Below are 14,204 nucleotides of genomic sequence, written 5' to 3' on the forward strand. Positions count from 1 at the left end.
TGAAGAGTGCATAAAGAAGAAGTAAAGAAAGAGATGATAGGACCGAAGAAGAAGATACTCCCATAGGTTCACAGATTCATGTGACATACAAGCAAACAATAACCCTTTCAGCTGTGCAGCAACTTAGTACATATACTTACAACAGCGACATCTTGTTGTGAAACTTTATCACTACTACATGACCACTTACAATAAGTTCTACTGGGGAGTTGGCTTACATTCCCAGTCATGTCCTAAGGCTTCTTATCAGAGACACTGACTTGAAGGGAAATCTATCAGCAATAGGTCCTTCCTTCCCAGAATTCCCAGTGTAGCACAAATGTCCAGTAAATCTCCACACGCCTTTATAACCATCTCCTCAATGTTAACCCTTTAGTCCTGTTATGGTGTGCAGCCAGCAGTGCCTACTATATACAGATGGGAGGCAATATCCTTCAAAAATAACCTCTTTCTAGAGAGTTGCTTGGCTTATACTCCCAGTCATGTCCTTATCAGAATCAGACACCAAGAAGATGGTGGCACAAGAGAGCTGCTTTGCATATTTTCAATCCCATTGTTCCTTTTAGTTAATACTGAAAAGTCTACATATAAAGCACTCTTATTCCTTAAAATGTTTGGGTCTTGCTGCATTGTTAAAAACAATGGGCATTTCCGATAAGTTTCTCTAGAAATATTTTTTTTTTTTAATTTTTTCTTGTTTGAAGAAAAAAATGCCACGTTGCCAAGGCTGTGTTCACACATTGGGTTTTTGCAGCTTTTTCCTTCATTTTCCGCGTGTGAACACAGCCTGAAGACTACAAACCTTCACAAAACATAGGTAAAATCACTTTCTCCCAATGACAATTCTTCTCTAAGGCTGGGTTCACACTGTGTTTTTGCAATACGTTTTTTGTATGCAAAAAACTAATGGCAAACGGATGAAAAACGCATTTGTGAGCATCCATTTTGATCCGTTTTTTCTATCGACTTTTATTATAAACATGGGTCAAAACGCATTTGCTTGTTTTTGTGTACACAACAATGTGGTCAGCCACGTTTCTGTACGTGCTAATTAAAAACATGCGTTTTGATCCTACTTTTTTTAATGGAAGTCAATGAAAAAAATGGATGCACACAAATGTGTCCGTTTTTTAACAGTTTTTTTGCATAAAAAAGATGAAAAAAAAGGTTGCAAAAACACAGTCTGAACCCAGCCTAAAAAACGTACATTGAATGAGAAAACGCATCAAAACTGCCCATAGTGTGAACTGATGCCAACCCGCTTATAATTTTTTTTCTTAATTTTCTATTGAAGTCCGGCAGCCAGCGGAGGCCGAGTTCTCGATGTACATGAGCACGAAAGAGGTTAACTATGTGTTATGTCACCCAGATCTGGCTGAGCCGCCTCGGCCTTTCACAGCGCCAGGGCCCGAAACAATTGATTACGCATGACAGACCTTGGAAAGCAGCGAGTCTGTGTCCGCATCCTCTAAATGAAGCGTACACATCTCCATTACATCGTGAAACCAGGGGCCTGGGAGAATAAAAAAAAAAAAATTTTTTTCCCCCTTTTTGCGTAGTTTTTTTTTTTCCTTTTTACTAGCTATTTCCTATCCCAGCTGCAGGAAATGTTCTGTATTTTTTCTGTATTAATAGTGGGCCACAAATGGCAGAAAGCCAACAAGTAAAGCGACAGATAAGGGGGGGGTATGGCATCTGGACATTAAAGCTTTAAAAGTGCTGGAATGAAAAATAAAAAAAGAAAACACCAAAAATTACGGCATGGATCTGGAATTTTCCAACTAACGATGTACGGATGTGGTAGGGCAAGAGAGAAAGAGCCAAACTGAGCGCGCTTTGTTCAGGACAAGAGGCCCCTTCTGCATTCCGTGTAACTGTGTATATCAGCCTCTGCTCGTGCAGCGTATACAGCGCCCCCCCCCCCATTCCATCCCAGCTATTGTATTTATGACAATGAGGATCCCGTCACATATTCCAGAGTCTGATGCGGTTTACGTACGTCCTGATGTATGGAAAACAATGCTGTATATATATCTCTGTATACGCAGCGTAATTATACACCGTCATATATAGTATTGCAGTGACCTTCCACCGGGTAACAAACGTGCTCCCCCATGTCTGAACCTCCTGTGATTTTTCTGGTAGAAAGGGTTCAATATCTCCTCAGCGCCACCACAGGGGAAAGTAAGAATTACATAATGTCCATTCACATCACTGGCCGGACTGTGTAATGTGGGACAGGATGGGTCCTCCAGAGGGAGAGACACTCTTTGTTACTGCTCCCCCAAGCACAATTGTATCCAGTGTAGATAATGCTCTGTGAGCTAAATAAGTGCAACATCACTAGTTCGCAACATTGCATTGGTCTGGAGTCCAGGCTGTAGAGCTCACAGAGCATTGCCTACACTGGGTACAGCTGAGAGCAGGACTAGCTATGTACAATGTATCAGTCTGGAGCTCACAGAGCATTGTCTACACTGGATACAGCTGAGAGCAGGACTAGCTATGTACAATGTATCCGTCTGGAGCTCACAGAGCATTGTCTACACTGGATACAGCTGAGAGCAGGACTAGCTATGTACAATGCATCAGTCTGGAGCTCACAGAGCATTGTCTACACTGGATACAGCTGAGAGCAGGACTAGCTATGTACAATGTATCCGTCTGGAGCTCACAGAGCATTGTCTACACTGGATACAGCTGAGAGCAGGACTAGCTATGTACAATGTATCCGTCTGGAGCTCACAGAGCATTGCCTACACTTGTTACAGCTGAGAGCAGGACTAGCTATGTACAATGTATCCGTCTGGAGCTCACAGAGCATTGTCTACACTGGATACAGCTGAGAGCAGGACTAGCTATGTACAATGTATCCGTCTGGAGCTCACAGAGCATTGCCTACACTGGATACAGCTGAGAGCAGGACTAGCTATGTACAATGTATCAGTCTGGAGCTTACAGAGCATTGTCTACACTGGATACAGCTGAGAGCAGGACTAGCTATGTACAATCTATCAGTCTGGAGCTCACAGAGCATTGTCTACACTGGATACAGCTGAGAGCAGTGCTGTACATATATCACCCACTGGCAATGCTCATGGATCTCTTGATGTGTATGGGTGCAGTGGAGGAGGTTGTGTTTCTCTATGTCTTATGGGCAACGAGGCCACAATGAATAAATAAACCGAACACTCGTCACGGTGGTAACAGCAAAGGGATTCTGAAAGCCGCCGTCCAGAGCTTTTCACCCTACTTTTCCCACCCAGGGGGCTGTAAACATTGGCTGCGGGCCACCAGACTGCACAGACCCAGCTCTGTCTGCCCGGCCTGTACTGTAAATGTGATCTCCGCTTAACTCCTTCCTCCCCGCAGACAGCGCAGAACGCAGCACATTGCATTGAGTGCCGTACGTTTCTGCCACCGAAAGTGTTAACGGAAATCCGAGGCACGTCCCTGCGCCATCGCACGTCAGAAGGGATCGCTGCCGTCCAGGAGAAGTCGCCGGAGTTCAGACGCATAAAGATAGGCTTGTTCAGGAGCCCAAAATGCGTAAGGTTGTCACTGTTGTGGAGTGCGAGGAATGTATAGAATGTTGTCACATAGAACGACCCTCTAAGGATACGACGCTCCCTGTTGCCACGAGTCGGACACTGCCATGCTGACATGGAAATTTGTAGTTTTGTTTCCTTTGCAACCCCTTAAAGGGAAAGTGTCACCTAGATTTTCTGTTACTGATTAGAGTGCTGGCCGGGTTCTGGTGTGGTGTTTTTGGGTCTGGTCCTGTGACATGGGGGTCGCAGGGCCGTCCCATGGCCCCCGTTCCCTGGCTGTGCACGCCTGTGGGGTTGGTGGCCACTGACTGGCACGGTGTGGACTTAGTGTAGGGACCCATGTGTATCAGATACCGGCACAAGGTACATGGGGCAGTGTGGCTTGATCAATTCATACACAAAATTCTGATGTGTTTTTTATTTAGCCTAGCGGCACTAGTATCAGCCATAGGTGTGAGGTGCAGCGCTCTGTTTCTTCCCTGAACCGCAGATACTAAAACATGTTCTTTTATTCTCATCTGTTTCTATTTTCTGACTGTAAGTTTTGGTTTTTTTTCATTTCATTTTCTGTACATTGTTATGGGGGCGGCCATATTGCCTGAGCTGTTCTTAACAGCATTTAGTGACATGCTTTACAGCAAGACTCATGGATATAGACGACAATAGACAGACTCTGTCCCTTTAGAATAGATAAATGTGAGACATTACTGAGCGTGCTCTGTGACCTGTGAAGAGGTCATTCCACAGGGAGCTGCTATTGTCCCCTCTATCTACTGGTGTCACATGACGCTGCAGTGCTGTACAGATCACTTTACTGCAGGCTTCTCTTAAATGACACTATGGGCACATACCCTGATATACGCTGTGGTGGGCACATACCCTGATATACACTGTGGTGGGTACATACCCTCATATACACTGTGGTGGGTACATACCCTGATATACACTGTGGTGGGCACATACCCTGATATACCCTGTTGTGGGCACCTACCCTGATATACATTGTGGTGGGCACATACCCTGATATACGCTGTGGGCACATACCCTGATATACATTGTGGGCACATACCCTGATATACACTGTGGTGGGCACATACCCTGATATACACTGTGGTGGGCACATACCCTGATATACACTGTGGTGGGCACATATCCTAATATACACTGTGGTGGGCACATACCCTGATATACATTGTGGGCACATACCCTGATATACACTGTGGTGGGCACATACCCTGATATACACTGTGGTGGGCACATACCCTGATATACACTGTGGTGGGCACATATCCTAATATACACTGTGGTGGGCACATACCCTGATATACATTGTGGGCACATACCCTGATATACACTGTGGTGGGCACATACCCTGATATACACTGTGGTGGGCACATACCCTGATATACACTGTGGTGGGCACATATCCTAATATACACTGTGGTGGGCACATACCCTGATATACGCTGTGGGCACATACCCTGATATACATTGTGGGCACATACCCTGATATACACTGTGGTGGGTACATACCCTGATATACACTGTGGTGGGCACATACCCTGATATACACTGTGGTGGGCACATACCCTGATATACACTGTGGTGGGCACATACCCTGATATACGCTGTGGGCACATACCCTGATATACACTGTGGTGGGTACATACCCTGATATACACTGTGGGCACATACCCTGATATACACTGTGGGGGGCACATATCCTAATATACACTGTGGTGGGCACAAACCCTGATATACATTGTGGGCACATACCCTGGTATACGCTGTGGTGAGCACATACCCTGATATACACTGTGGGCACATACCCTGATATACACTGTGGTGGGCACATACCCTGATATACACTGTGGTGGGCACATACCCTGATATACACTGTGGTGGGCACATACCCTGATATACACTGTGGTGGGCACATACCCTGATATACACTGTGGGCACATACCCTGGTATACACTGTGGTGGGCACATACCCTGATATACACTGTGGGCACATACCCTGGTATACGCTGTGGTGGGCACATACTCTGATATACACTGTGGTGGGCACATATCCTAATATACACTGTGGTGGGCACATACCCTGGTATACGCTGTGGTGGGCACATACCCTGATATACACTGTGGGCACATACCCTGATATACACTGTGGTGGGCACATACCCTGATATACACTGTGGGCACATACCCTGGTATACACTGTGGTGGGCACATACCCTGATATACACTGTGGTGGGCACATACCCTGATATACACTGTGGTGGGCACATACCCTGATATACACTGTGGTGGGCACATACCCTGATATACACTGTGGTGGGCACATACCCTGATATACACTGTGGGCACATACCCTGGTATACGCTGTGGTGGGCACATACCCTAGTATACCATCCAGGCTTTCCTAATCCCACAGTCTCTTTAATTTTAGATGTTCAGTATAAATGTAAGGAGACCTGGGGTGTATAATGTGTCCTGATTGACAGGCCGGGGGGCAGCACATACAGGAGAACAGGATATAACATGGATGACTTTCAGGAAGAACACTTCATGACTCGGAGATTGGCAATGTAATAATGTAAACCGCAGTCCTGACAAATACTCAACTGGACGAAATATGGACCCGTCATGTATTACTGATGATTGTACATCTGTATGGCCAGAACCTGGGATGAGGAGGAGGCCATAACGCTAGCCTCCTCCTTCAGGTATTAGTTGTATGGTGACTGTAGAGACACAACGTGCTGGATGCGCTTGCGGCAACTGTGCAAAAAATTGGAGACATAGGGGGAGATTTATCAAACATGGTGTAAAGTGAAACTGGCTCAGTCGCCCCTAGCAACCAATCAGATTCCTCCTCTCATTCCTCACAGACTCTTTAGAAAATAAAAGGTGGAATCTGATTGGTTGCCAGGGGCGACTGAGCCAGTTTCACTTTACACCATGTTTGATAAATCTCCCCCATAGTCTTGGACAAATCCTATTAATTTCTGCCTACAACTGATATACAGGCCTATGTGCCTCCATGGTAACAGACTACAAACAAACTCTGTGTAGTCGAATTCTGTCCTACTCCCTTCTGTCTATCCCCCTACTTCTTACTCACATTTGGTGATGTAGCGAGAAGGGTGCAGATGAAAAAGACCAGGACTACACGTGGTTTGTTTGTAGTCTGTTACCATGGTGACACATTGGATGGCATTGGAGCTGTAGACGGGGAATATATTTTAATTTAAAGAATTTGCTTAAATTTTCAGATACATTAAAATAATTAAAAAAAATTATAGCTATGAAACTTCCCTTTAAATTAGCTGGAGTTTTTTTTTATATGTTTTGTTACCGCCATTTTTTTTTTAATGCAAATGTAAACAAATCATTACATCCCTCGCATCACTCGTCAGCTGGGGTTGTAGTCCAGGCTGTTAGACGGTGACTAATCCTTTGCCGTAAGAGAACTCTCAGATAGAGAGACCTGTGTCCCCGGGTGTCCTCACACCCCCTGGATCCTGGACGGACATAGAAGGAACTGCCAGGCAGACAGAATCCACCTCACAGACTAGAGAAGCCGCTTCCCGCAGCTCAGACGACCATGTGTTTTCCTTCAGAACTGAGAAATACAGAGTTCAGTGTCTTTGGGCTTTCAGCACCTATTGATCCTCTATGTGAGAGCTAAAGCAGACGCCCTGAGATGGTCCTCAAAGTGAAGCCCCGGCTATGAACCTCCAATCCCTGTCTGTATGAACCATTCAGTCTATTGATATCATTGGCCTTTTTTCTTTTAAATCAACTGTTGCCAGAGATTTGTAATATAGTTTTATTAAAAAATCTTGTATTCCAGTACTTATCAGCTGCTGTATGTCCTGCAGTAAGTGGAGTATTCTTTCCTCTCTGGAGAGCAGGAGAGGCTTTCTATGAGGATTTGCTGCTGCGGACAGAGGTGGCACGGACAGAGGTGGCAGCATAGAGCACTGTGTCAGACTGGAAAGAATACACCACTTTCTGCAGGACATACAGCAGCTGATAAGTACTGGATGACTGGAGTTTTTTTTTTTTTTAATAAAAGTAAATTATAAATCTCTGGCACTTTATGGCACCAGTTGATTTGATACACTTTTTTTTGTGAACTACACCTTTAAAGGGTCATCAATCACTGAGTATCAACACTCAGCATCCCTGCCAATCAGCTGTTTCATATATATATATATATATATATATATATATATACAAGTTATAGGGGTGACAAACAGGACATTACAAGATCAAAAACACATCACATGAGTAAGATAAATGGCAGACAGGTACATGGGGAGAGAGGACCCTGCCTGCCAGGGCTTACATAGGGACAGAGGACCCTGCCCACCAGGGCTTACATAGGGAGAGAGGAGCCTGTCCGCCAGGGCTTACACAGGGAAAGAGGAGCCTGCCCGCCAGGTATTACATAGGGAGAGAGGACCCTGCCCACGAGGGCTTACATAGGGAGAGAGGACCCTGCCCGGGAGGGGTTACATAGGGAGAGAGGACCCTGCCCTTGAGGGCTTACATAGGGAAAGAGGACCCTGCCCACGAGGGCTTACATAGGGAGAGAGGACCCTGCCCACGAGGGCTTACATAGGGAGAGAGGACCCTGCCAACGAGGGGTAACATAGGGAGAGAGGACCCTGCCCTCGAGGGCTTACATAGGGAAAGAGAACCGTGCCCACAAGGGGTTACATAGGGAGAGAGGACCCTGCCAACGAGGGGTTACATAGGGAGAGAGAACCCTGCCCACAAGGGGTTACATAGGGAGAGAGGACCCTGCCAACAAGGGCTTACATAGGGAGAGAGGACCCTGCCAACGAGGGCTTACGTAAGGAGAGAGGACCCTGCCCACGAGGGCTTACATAGGGAGAGAGGAGCCTGCCCGCCAGGGGTTACATAGGGAAAGAGGACCCTGCCTGCGAGGGCTTACATAGGGAGAGAGGACCCTGCCCACGAGGGCTTACATAGGGAAAGAGAACCCTGCCCACAAGGGGTTACATAGGGAAAGAGGACCCTGCCTGCGAGGACTTACATAGGGAGAGAGGTCCCTGCCCACAAGGGGTTACATAGGAACAGAGGAGCCTGCCCGCAAGGACTTACATAGGGAGAGAGGACCCTGCCCGCGAGGGCTTACATAGGGAGAGAGGACCCTGCCCGCGAGGGGTTACAGAAATCAGCGGGTTCAGCTTTTCTTGAATGTGGATGGGGACCTTTAGTATATGTGCAGTCTTTTTTAGGCTGTATTTTTATCATGTGAGTTCACCCCTTAGAAGGTGGTTACGATGGATTCTATGGTATATATGTGTATATAAGTGTCATTTTTCTTCATAATCCTGTCTGTAATGGCTGCTGAGATGTCTACAGGACAGGATGTGTCAGATTATTCTGAGGTTAGTGGTCACTGTGAGAATTGTCTGATTTTAAGATTTTTGATAAAGATATGAAAATTAAAAACAAATCTTAAAATGATGTATATTATACAAAGCGTATCTTATCAATAGCACTTCCAGACTGATACATTGTACATAGCTAGTCCTGCTCTCAGCTGTATCCAGTGTAGACAATGCTCTGTGAGCTCCAGACTGATACATTGTACATAGCTAGTCCTGCTCTCAGCTGTATCCAGTGTAGACAATGCTCTGTGAGCTCCAGACTGATACACTGTACATAGCTAGTCCTGCTCTCAGCTGTATCCAGTGTAGACAATGCTCTGTGAGCTCCAGACTAATACATTGTACATAGCTAGTCCTGCTCTCAGCTGTATCCAGTGTAGACAATGCTCTGTGAGCTCCAGACTAATACATTGTACATAGCTAGTCCTGCTCTCAGCTGTATCCAGTGTAGACAATGCTCTGTGAGCTCCAGACTGATACATTGTACATAGCTAGTCCTGCTCTCAGCTGTATCCAGTGTAGACAATGCTCTGTGAGCTCCAGACTGATACACTGTACATAGCTAGTCCTGCTCTCAGCTGTATCCAGTGTAGACAATGCTCTGTGAGCTCCAGACTGATGCATTGTACATAGCTAGTCCTGCTCTCAGCTGTATCCAGTGTAGACAATGCTCTGTGAGCTCCAGACTAATACATTGTACATAGCTAGTCCTGCTCTCAGCTGTATCCAGTGTAGACAATGCTCTGTGAGCTCCAGACTGATACACTGTACATAGTTAGTCCTGCTCTCAGCTGTATCCAGTGTAGACAATGCTCTGTGAGCTCCAGACTGATGCATTGTACATAGCTAGTCCTGCTCTCAGCTGTATCCAGTGTAGACAATGCTCTGTGAGCTCCAGACTAATACATTGTACATAGCTAGTCCTGCTCTCAGCTGTATCCAGTGTAGACAATGCTCTGTGAGCTCCAGACTGATACACTGTACATAGCTAGTCCTGCTCTCAGCTGTATCCAGTGTAGACAATGCTCTGTAAGCTCCAGACTAATACATTGTACATAGCTAGTCCTGCTCTCAGCTGTATCCAGTGTAGACAATGCTCTGTGAGCTCCAGACTAATACATTGTACATAGCTAGTCCTGCTCTCAGCTGTATCCAGTGTAGACAATGCTCTGTGAGCTCCAGACATACATTGTACATAGCTAGTCCTGCTCTCAGCTGTATCCAGTGTAGACAATGCTTTGTGAGCTCCAGACTGATACATTGTACATAGCTAGTCCGACTCTCAGCTGTATCCAGTGTAGACAATGCTCTGTGAGATCCAGACTAAGGCTGCGTTCACACTACGTATATTTCAGTCAGTATATTTCAGTCAGTATTGCAACCAAAACCAGGAGTGGATTAAAAACACAGAAAGGATCTGTTCACACAATGGTGAAATTGAGTGGATGGCTGTCATATAACAGTAAATAACGGCCATTATTTCAATATAACAGCCGTTGTTCTAAAATAACAGCAAATATTTGCCATTAAATGGCGGCCATCCACTCAATTTCAACATATACTGAATAAAATATACGTAGTGTGAACGCAGCCTAATACATTGTACATAGCTAGTCCTGCTCTCAGCTGTATCCAGTGTAGACAATGCTCTGTGAGCTCTACAGCCCGAACTCTAGACTGATACAATGTACATAGCTAACCTTGTTCCCTACTGAAAAGTAGATGTAATTGTGTCCAGTCTAGACAATGCTCTGTGAGCTAACCACATCAACAGCAGCTGCATAAGTCCACCTGGTACTTTGCTGCTACAGTGTGCAAGTCTGGATTCCAGGCTGTTTCGCTCACAGAGCATTGTCTACACTGGACACGATTGTATCACTTCTCAGCTGAGAGCAGGACTAGATAGTGTGACTATAAAGATTCTTATTCACTGTCAGCAAACATGGTGAAGTTGTGAAACACACAGAGCACAGTTGTTGCCATTGTCCCTGTCAGGTTTATAGGGACCGCAGAAATCTGTGCACTTGCTGGCGACACAACTCCATTCAGATGTATAGAACTCCTTCTCAGTCGCAATAAGGCCTGCAATAAATCTGCAGTGTGTGAATATACCCTTGTGGATGGATGGATGTAGTCAGAAGTTGACAGTTTGCTCAGGTCAGGTTGTAGGCCTATTGGACAGTACTATATATCTGTGTATTTAAAGGGGTACTCCGGAGAAAAAAAAAAATCAAATCAACTGATTTCAGAAAGTTATACAGATTGGAAAATTACTTTACAAATCTTCCGTCTTTCAGTACTTATCAGCTGATGTATGTCCTGCAGGAAGTGGGGCATTCTCTCCAGTCTTACACAGTGCTCTCTGCTGCCACCTCTGTCCATGTCAGGAACTGTCCAGAGCAGCAGCAAATCCTCATAGAAAACCTCTCCTGCTCTGGACAGTTTCTGACATGGACAGAGGTGGCAGCAGAGAGCACTGTGCCAGACTGGAGAGAATACAACACTTCCTGCAGGACATACAGCAGCTGATAAGTACCGAAAGACGGAAGATGTTCAAATAGAAGTAATTTTCAAATCTGCATAACTTTATGAAACCAGCTGATCTGAAAGCATTTATTTTGTCAATGGAGTACCCCTTTAAAATACCTTAGTATTGCCTCTCGCCTTGTATAATCCAGCTGAATTATGGCGCATTATACAGAAGGCCATCTGATTATTGCTCTTTGAATCAGCCTCGCAGCTCGTATGTTTCCTCCCAACACGAGCGGGGTCACTTGAGGATGTGTTTTCACCGTTGGTGCTTTTTAACGTGTGAAGAGAAATACCGAGAATTACTACGTGTTACATCCTCCAGCCTGCAGGAAAGCATCTTCCTAGAAACAGCAACATGGCCGCCCTGTAATAGCACATTTCATAGAAAGTCAAAGGAGCCTTCTCTGCACGGCTTCACTTCATGTTTCCGCTGGAAAAATGAAAAAGTACTGAGTGTAAAAATAACCGAAGCACAAAGTGCCCAGAGGGCGCAATCATAGGGCATCAGGGGCTGGGTAGCAGTATGGTGGGGGCAAAGAGTGGGCAGGGGTGACTGGAGAGAGGTCTTGAATTAGTTTGCAAGTGTTCAACGTGTAGTCGAGAAAATGCCCACTGCCACTTTAACCAAAAATAATTTACAGCCGTATAGCACCAACGTATTCCATTGTTTTGGTAAAATCGTTAGATGAACAAACAATAAAACATAAAACAAACATTTTTAAGATTATCTTAAAGGGGTAAAGGTTTTCAAATGAACTGAGGAAGTTCTACGGATTTGTAAATTACTTCTATATAAAAATCTCCAGTCTTCCAGTACTTATCAGCTGCTGTATGTCCTGTAGAAAGTGGTGTATTCGCTCCAGTCTGACACAGTGCTCTCTGCTGCCACCTCTGTCCATGTCAGGAACTGTTTTTTAATTTTCCAGCCATATTGCCCTGCATCTTTAAAAGAATTGTTTAGATTACAAAACCCTTTTTCATACACCTTATTAGAGAATTTTAAACAAACAGTGATGTTAGTGTCCAATGGCCATAGTGCTGATTTGTTACAAAGAGCGTCTCTCTTCCTGGAGGAGCTGTCCTGTCCTGCTTTAGACAGACAACCCATTGATGTGAATGGACCCTTTGTAATGCCTTATATCCCCTGTGGTGGCGCTGTTGAGCAATTGAACCCATAGATTATACAGCAGCTGATCACTGGAGGTCTCTGTTGGAGGACACATAGTGATGAGACTATTTAAAGGGTTTATCCAGGATTAGGAAAACATGGTCGCTTTCTTCCAGAAACAGCACAATTCATGTCTTGAGTTTGGGTGGGGTTTGCTTGTTTTCAAGTAAAAGCTTAAAGTGATACTGTTATGCCCCTTGTGGTTCACAAGCTTAGATGCTGCAAATTTAATATATTGTATATAATATATTCTAAAATTGCTTTATTTCCTCTGTGCACAGTGTTGACTAAACGGGGCTTCATGATAGTTGGGCTCTCTCCCCAGCCAGAAGGTGGGGCCCAAGTGCTGTGAAGCTCCACCCAGTTGACACTGTTACCTGATACTTTAATTGAAGAACCCCACCTAAACTGGAGGCAAGAGTTGTGCTGTTTCTGGAAGAAAGCAGCCATGTTTTTCTAAACCTGGATAACCCTTTTAAGGCCACTTTATAACAATTAAAGAAAGTGCATAGCAAAGAACCCTTTTAATGTCGCCATGCTGACGGTGACCTGTTGATGGAGCTGCATTTATCTGTTACTGTAAGTGCTTCAGGAAGGACAGGTCATCGGCCGCCATGTGTCTGCTGAGAGCCGTTCGCTGGTCTTCTGCTGGATACGTCTTCTTATCTAGTAACATGAGAGAACGCCGACAAATATTTATTTGGTTCCCATAGCGAATGGGGGGGGGGGGGAAGTGTTAATGTTTTTTAGTGAGTTCCGAACTGCGTTGGACTTTGTCAGGGAAAAGCGGGGACATGGCGGCCTCTTCGGCGGTTTATACTCAGGCACAAGAGATTTCTCTTTGTTTCATGTATTTATCTCGTTTCATTGGAAGGACAGGGGATTTCCCTGTTCATTGTTCTGGGAGACATAATAAATAAAGTTTATTGCGATTGTGAGACTACAACAGGCATTGCTTTATATGTCTGTGTGAATAACTTTTCAATGGACTACAAGAACACAATGGGCCTCATGTTTGATAGTTAACGCAGGCAACAAGGGCCAACGTTGCCACTAGCAACCAATCAGCTTTCTCCTTTCATTTTAAATACCACCGTACAAAGCTGAAACTTGATTGGTTGCTATAGGCAACACCTCATGGCCTTGTTTGTACACAAGCCTCTTTTCAATTAACTTTATTTATAATGCCCAGTATTAATAATCTGCTAGAAAGAAATCCCCTTTAATTAAGGGGATTCAGCACCGGACCCCCAGTTTTTCCGGCACAGATGGGGCAAAGCAATATACCAGCAATGCGAACTGTTTCAGAGATCGAACCGCTACGAACCCTAAAGTAATGGCCTATGCTAATGATGCATCATCTCTTTATAAGATGGGAATACCTCTTTAGAGGGGTTCTCCAGAGAAAATTTAGTGCTCTGGAATCAATGGCGCCTATAAATAATAATAATAATAATAATAAAATTTATCTTCAGATCAACTGGTTTCAGAAGATTTGTAATTTACTTCTATTTACAAATC

At 44.8% G+C, this 14,204-nt stretch overlaps 1 protein-coding gene across 1 annotated transcript in view; it reads left to right on the forward strand.

Moving 5' to 3' along the window:
- Positions 1-14,204, forward strand: part of CDK6 (cyclin dependent kinase 6) — a 109,358-nt gene that overhangs the window by 82,259 nt on the left and 12,895 nt on the right. The window lies entirely within an intron of this gene.

Source organism: Dendropsophus ebraccatus, chromosome 2 (genome assembly GCF_027789765.1).
Source record: "Dendropsophus ebraccatus isolate aDenEbr1 chromosome 2, aDenEbr1.pat, whole genome shotgun sequence".
Lineage (NCBI taxonomy): Eukaryota > Metazoa > Chordata > Amphibia > Anura > Hylidae > Dendropsophus > Dendropsophus ebraccatus.